General features: G+C 41.5%; 1 long non-coding RNA gene across 1 annotated transcript; it reads left to right on the top strand.

The window, feature by feature from the left end:
• The first annotated feature begins 1,259 nt into the window (after window positions 1-1,259).
• On the top strand, window positions 1,260-2,798 carry LOC130564360 (uncharacterized). The gene is made up of 4 exons (XR_008964244.1): window positions 1,260-1,292; window positions 1,507-1,546; window positions 1,691-1,732; window positions 1,846-2,798. It is a non-coding gene; the product is annotated as an uncharacterized LOC130564360 (long non-coding RNA).
• Window positions 2,799-7,581: the final 4,783 nt, after the last annotated feature.

Here is a 7,581-nt window from a genome sequence, read left to right as displayed (position 1 = left end):
TTGCGGGTTTTACAGAAGGTTTGTCAAGAACTACTCTACAACAGTATGACCTCTGACAGAACTCACTAAAGGGTATCCACCAGCCAAAAGGGATGCAAAGGGCCACACAGAAGGAATGTACTACAAAGTGAAGGAGACGTTTGGTGAGCGATGGAGTAAAGAATGCACTGATGCTTTTAAGTCCATTATCCATTGCCTTACTCATGCCCCTGTCCTCGCATTTGCTGATCCCAACAAGGCTTATGTCCTACACATAGATGCAAGTCAAAATGGTTTGGGAGCAGTGTTGAACCAGGAGTATCCAGAAGGACTCAGTACTAACCCTAGCCCTATAGTAAGTACATGTAGTAACGTTTTATTACTCAGTACTTACAGTGTAATTATACATTTAACACAGGCACTGTAAAATAAAGTGTAACCGCCAAGCCTAGAGCTGCAAGAAAGCGCAAAGAGCTGTCAAGGGAAGGAAGAGCACAGGATGCCGAAGACACAGTGGAACATTCCTCGGAGAGTGAGGAAGAGAGCTGCAGACACCATTCATCAAATCACTAAGGGCTGAAGAGAATGAAGTAACTGTTCACACAGACAGTGAATCTCAACGTGCTGGAGAAGAGGAAGTGGAATCCTTTGAACAAGAAGATTCCAGAGTGAACTTGAACCAGAATTCTACTCTGCAGAAGTTTCAGAAAGGGAAGAGAATAGTTCTGAAAGTGTGTCAGACTCTGAGATTGAGGCCGAGGAACCTCGTCCGAAAAGGCAGCCAAACCTGTGTCTAGACTAAGCTATGATGAGCTAGGTCAACCAAGTGAAATCACCGTTGTACATAGAGGGATAGTCATTCACTTACCACATTCCTCAAAGATTGAACTTTGCCATTCTAGTCATTATCCCCCTTTGCGTGTCAGGATATGTGTGGACTCTGAAAATAGAGTTATTATCCATTTTTAAATTGAGTATACTCATGGGGACATGAGAGTTTCAGAAGGGGAAGAGTGTAACCCAGTGTCGAGTTTCTTCCTGGTTTTGATTCAGTTAAATGCATGTTTAATATGTTTGTTTATATTGGGTTAAAAGTTTCATTTTCACGAATTTGCAATGTTGAATGTATACTTTCTTTTGTATCCGCAAGTTTGAGCAATGTTATTGGTTAAATGAGGGTTAAGTCCTGCCTCAGGTAAGCTAGGCGCTGTGATTGGTCTAAAGGAAAAGGAGGAAGTAATTGTTATAGTCTGTCTTGGTGTTTTACTTTTTTGGTTTTTATTTTCTGAGCGCCACGTTCTCATATTTCACAGGTGTGTCAAATTTTTTAATTACTCTACTCTCACCTGATTCTCGTTGTACCTTTAGGATTATGTCACTGATGATTGCCATCACCTGTTACTCGTTCTGGTTTGCCTATTTCTGCCTCTCTGTTTCGTTCATTCAGTGCTACAACGTTTTTTTGTATGAGCCATTTCTCATGGAATATTTGTTCTCCTTTGTTTCTTTTCTTTGCTATACATCCAGGATTCACCATCTAACTCCTGAGCTCCGCATCTTGTGTTCGGTGAGGCTGTACTTGTTATAGTCTGTCTTGGTGTTTTACTTTTTTTGGGGGGGGTTATTTTCTGAGCACCACGTTCTCAAATTTCACACGTGTCTCAAATTTTTAAATTACTCTAACCTCACCTGATTCTCGTTGTACCTTTAGGATTACGTCACGGATGATTGCCATCACCTGTTACTCGTTCTGGTATGCCTATTTCTGCCTCTCTGTTTCGTTCATTCAGTGCGACGATGTTTTTTTTTGTATGAGCCATTTCCCATGGAATATTTGTTCACCTTTGTTTCTTTTCTTTGCTATAGATTCCAGGATTCACCATCTAACTCCTGAGCTCCGCATCTTTTTTTCGGTGAGGCTGTACTGAGAGCGAGCTTTCAGGATTTTTGTTCGTTTGGCTATTTACCTCTCACCCACCACTTTGCGGCTCCTAGCTCAGGCTCTGTTTTCCATTATTGGATTTATTTTTGTTTCTGCTGTGTACCTGGAGTTCCCTGGCATTTTTTGTTTCGGATACTTTTGCTCTGTTGTGACTAATAAACTGACTTAAATGGCTTCCTGCTATTGAGTCCCTTTTTGTTCAGTGACCGTAATGGCGGAGAAGATGAGAGGGGCGATGGTATCGTTGTGAGCCCGTTTTTGCAGGCGTTTCTTTGTTTTCTCCCGAATTGCAGTATAAGTGTGTTGAGCAAGTGGTAAACCGTATGTTCCTGTCTTTCTGTAAAGTCAAAACGACTGCACAAGAAAAGCCAACAAGACGTGAGCGGACGAACTGTTGTTTTCAGCACGTGAGCACTATTGCGCGTGATTCAGACCGTTCATGCGGCTCACCGAGGACTTTATCTGAGGATACCTGTTGCGTTAGCAAGGAGGACGGTATCTAACGGGGGGGGGGGTTTGTGGACTGCGTGTGTGTGTGTGTTGTGGGCCCACAAACTGGTTGTTTCATTTGATGGATGCTTTAACTGTTTACATGCTATATTGGTGTTCAGTGTGAAACCATAGTCTGTTATTACAACGTGTTCTTATTTGAATTACAGATTTCACATTTTTCTGTGTCGTAATAATAAAGGTTTGTGCATACGGTATTACGTTTGGTTTGGGTGAACGTTACTGTAATATATTTGTTTGTGCTTATGGGAGTAAGTGAGTGTCTAGAGTTCAAAGCTCATTTTTTGGGTTTATATTCGAGGTGAACAAGACTCAAACAACAGCCATAGTGTGCGATATCCCTTTATTCAAGCTTTAAGTGAACTGACTTTATTCCTTTTCAGTGAATTTATTTAATTACTTTATTGCTACAATTTCCTTTTGTGTTTCTCTATTCTGTTAATAAATACATTGTGTTATGTCACCTGTATAACGGTTTCACGTGTATTAGTTGAATAACAAGTTCTAACATTTACTGGTCATTTCTAATGTTCAAATAGCACTGTCTTAAGGAAAGAGCCGAGAACCAGTGTACAGTTAAGGGATCATCCTATTTTAATCATGAAATGACGTCGAGAGACACAAGTAAAATAATCTGGGATCTAACGCCCTTTGTTCGAAGTAGGTTCGTACACCTGAGACCAGAGCGGGCGCTACAATAATAATGTTTCATTTGTCGAGATGTAAAGTTACTTCCCTGTCCGTAATTATTTTCCTAGGAAACCCAACTCTTGAAAAGAGCTGTACAAGAGAATTCACAATTTGTCTTGTTTTTATGTTTCTGAGAGGAAAAGATTCCGGGTATCTGGTAGCATAATCTGAAACAACCAAAATGTACCAGTTTCCAGATCTACTCCTATCCAGGGGGTCGACAATATCCATAGCAATACGTTCAAAGGGAATGTCAATAATCGGGAGATTCACTAAGGGTGCCCTGTCTCCCTTTCTACCTGGACGTACCAGTTGACACTCTGAACAAGATTTACAGAATCTATTACATCCGTATAGAGCCTGGGCCAATAAAATCTAGCAGCAATTTTCTCAAAGGTTTTATGCTGTCCCAAATGTCCTGCCCAAGGGACTGAATGACCCCGCTGTAAGACCTTTAATCTCATAGGCTCAGGAACCACCAATCTCTCCCTCAGGACCTTGTAAGTACAGTCTATCATCCTTAATCACAAAATTATCTTTCTGTGACATTGCTGATATAGCACGCTCTCTATTGACTTTTTCAAACAAAGGTTTGAGTGATTTGTCTTGTATTTGCAATTCAACAATATCATGAGGAATATCCTCAATTTCACTCACTTGAGGGTCAGGTAACTTCTCAATCAATTTAGTTCCCTCCAAATTTTCCTGATGTCTCTGCCGTCTTGATTTTTTTGGTTTGAAACTCACAACAAATGGTAAATCTCCAAAACACTGTTTACTGACCACAACTGGATAGGGTGACTGCTCCAATACCCCAACTGATAGATGGTAAGCCTGTCTTTCAATTTCAATTACCGAATCAGTCTCAAGATATTCTCTTTCATCACCATGAATACAACAAACTCAATTTACCATGTACACGTGTATTTAGCACATCCAGGCATTCACTTCTTACTAAAGTCTGGCTTGAACCTGAATCAACCAAAGCTTTAAAGACCTTGTTTCCATTCTTCACATCAATGACAGTATCAGTGTTCAAATCTGCCTCATTTAACGCCTTTAACGGTCTTGGCACATAACAAAGACGAATATTAGTGACCTTCTGTAAGGGACAATTTGCTTTCCTATGTCCTGGTTGGAACCGCCGAGACGCCCAGGGGAAGTCACTGCAGGAAGGGACAGTCCGCTGCACCACGTCGAGAGATTCCAGCAGTAATTCAGCGTAGAGTTTTGAAGTCTCGAAGTCGATCATACAAACGAAGGCTCCGAAGAACAAAAGGTGAATGAATGCAGCACGCCATCTCCCTTTTATACCTGGATATCCGGGGGAGGAGTCCGGCATGCAAATTTCATTTGCCAATTTCATTGGCCTTTTCTAAACTAGTCGGAAGTTGATAGGTTCTCAAGACGAACCCCATCTGTCCGTTCGACACAACGTCAGGAGACCGACAGAAAGGGAACTAACGGATACATTAGGGATCCTAGCCCGGCTTGACCCCTAATAAAGAAAGTAAATATAGCAGTATGTATACAATAATCTCCATAATAGAGACGGTTGGACTCTTCAGTGTGTTTACTGCTGGAGAGTTTTGTGGTCAGTCAGTTTTAGTGCCGCCGTGTCATCCATTTTTTGCAACTGCAACGGCTTCAGGCAAATTATCTAAAGTTCAAATCTCATTGCATAGCCTGTTTATTTGCTGGACAAATGTGAAAGAAAATGTCTTTGCTTTTTCAGAGCATGAATGTTCGCTTGTGGTGTGAACGTTTTTCTGCACGTCATTGCGTTTCACGTTGCGTCTCATTTCGCTTTTTCGTATTCATTGTGAAAGAGCTATAACTCCACATTCCAGTTGCTGCCTCCTTTATACTGGCTCCTTTCTATTTCCAAAGACCATTTATAAAGTGGTAAAACTACTTTTTTTTACTTTTATGCTTTTGGCAAACACTTTTATCCAAAGCAACTTACATTGCATTATACTATACTATACATTTGTATCAGAGTATGTGCAATCCCTGGGATAGAACCCATAACCTTGGCATTGCTAGCGCCATGCTCTACCCACTGAGCTATCTGCCTTATATGACAATGTCACACATTTAAAGTGATAGTTAACCCAAAATTTAAAATTCTGTCATTATTTCCTCACCCTCTTGTAATTTTAAACCTTTATGACTTTATGACGTGAACTAATAAGAACATATTTTGAACAAAGTTGGTAACCGAACAGCACTTGACCCCATCCTATTCTACGGACTCTAAACCATTGCAAGTGAATGGGGTCCAGTTAACAACATTTTTCAAAATATTTTCATTTGTGTTCCACGGAGAAAAAAAGTCAAACAGGTTTTAAATGACAAAAGGGATAGTAAATCCTAAATGAGAATTTTAATTTCAATGTATTCATGTGAGGGGAGAGAACAGACTGAATTATCAAACAATGCTCACATTACTGCTTCTACTAAAGCAATATACAGTAGGTCAAAAGTTACAGCAAAGGAACAGATATAAAATGAAAACCAATATATTCCAAATCTATTCAAGTAAAAGTTACAAAATGCATTATTTACAATGCTATAAGGCATTTGTTGATTGTAAGCATATAAAAGCATCAATGACTTAAGTACACTGAACAAAATTATAGACGCAACACTTTTGTTTTTGCCACCATTTTTCATGAGCTGAACTCAAAGATCTAAGACTTTTTTATGTACACAAAAGGCCTATTTCTCTCAAATGTTGTTCACAAATCTGTCTAAATCTGTGTTAGTGAGCACTTCTCCTTTACCGAGATAATCCATCCACCTCACAGGTGTGGCATATCAAGATGCTGATTAGACAGCATGATTATTGCACAGGTGTGCCTTAGGCTGGCCACAATAAAAGGCCACTCTAAAATTAGCAGTTTTATCACATAGCACAATGCCATAGATGTCGCAAGTTTTGAGGGTGTCATAGTTCTGCCTCTCGTGTCACGTATTTCTTGGTCTCGTGGCAGAACCATGGCAGAACGTCTTGTTATGTGTGGAGAGAAGCATATTATTGTCTGTCACGACATAATATACTTTCTCTCCGGTGTCTCTTCTCTAAGCCACGCCCTCTCGTTCCCTCGTTAGCTTCCCCTTAGTGTATGATCCGTCACCTGCACGTCACCCTCCCTGTGTTATCATACCTCATTTGTATTCCCCTATTTAAAGCCCCTGTTTTTCCTGTCCCGTGTCGGTACATTGTTCCTTGTACTCTGTTCGACGGTCATGTCTTTGCATTTCTCATGTTCCTACCTTGCCTTGTCCTGCATTATCCGGTTAGTGTGAGTTTTGTTTGCTTATTTTGTTGTTATTATTATTATTTTTTGTTATTGTTTTAGTTACCGTTTTGCCCCCCTGAGGGAAGTTTTTTTTCCCCTTTTGGAAGGAGTTTCTTGTTTATAGTGTTTGTTCCCCAATTGTGGGTTTTTGTTTTGTTCTTAATAAATATTCTTTGTTAAACCCTTATTTGCTGTCTGCATCTGGGTTCTCCCTGCCATTTCATGACAGAGGGAGCGTGCAATTGGCATGCTGACTGCAGGAATGTCCACCAGAGCTGTTGCCTGTGAATTGAATGTTCATTTCTCTACCATAAGCTGTCTCCAAAGGCGTTTCAGAGAATTTGGCAGTACATCCAACCGGCCTCACAACTGCAGACCAAGTGTAACCACACCAGCCCAGGACCTCTACATCCAGCATCTTCACCTCCAAGATCATCTGAGACCAGCCACCCAGACAGCTGCTGCAACAATCAGTTTACATAACCAAAGAATTTCTGCACAAACTGTCAGAAACCATCTCAGGGAAGCTCATCTGCATGCTCTTCGTCCTCATCGGGGTCTCGACCTGACTGCAGTTCGTCGTTGTAACTGACTTGAGTGGGCAAATGCTCACATTCGATGGCGTTTGGCACTTTGGAGAGGTGTTCTCTTCACAGATGAATCCTGGTTCCCTTTCTGTCGGTCTCTCGACGTTGTGTCGAACCGACAGAATGGGGTTTGTCTTGAGAACCTATCATCTTCTGAGTATTTAGAAAAGGCCAATGAAAATTGGCGAATGAAATTTGTATGCCGGGTTCCTCCCCAGATGTCCGGGTATAAGAGGGAAGCCGGCGTGCTCATTCATTCACATTTTGTTCTTCAGAGCCTAAGCATCTGATGAGCGTCTCCAGATCTTCGCTGATCCTATCCTGCTGGAAATCTACGACGTGGTGCAGCGGACGGTCCCTTCCTGCAGCGACTTTCCCCTGGGCGTCTCGGCAGTTCCGGAAGTGTCTGAGCAATTCTTTTTTTCTAAAAGAGCAAATTTCTCAAGCGTGGCATGTCCCGCTGTTCTCTTGGGTGCGACGCGCTCATTGAGGAAGGGGATGGACACGATGTCTGTCTCAGGTGTTTGGGTCTCCGGCACGCTGAGGCAGCCTTCGTGGATACATCCTG

This window comes from Triplophysa rosa, linkage group LG14 (assembly GCF_024868665.1).
Source record: "Triplophysa rosa linkage group LG14, Trosa_1v2, whole genome shotgun sequence".
NCBI classification, from domain to species: domain Eukaryota; kingdom Metazoa; phylum Chordata; class Actinopteri; order Cypriniformes; family Nemacheilidae; genus Triplophysa; species Triplophysa rosa.
Note: the sequence above shows the minus strand (reverse complement) of the source record. Positions and strands in the feature narration are given on the sequence as shown.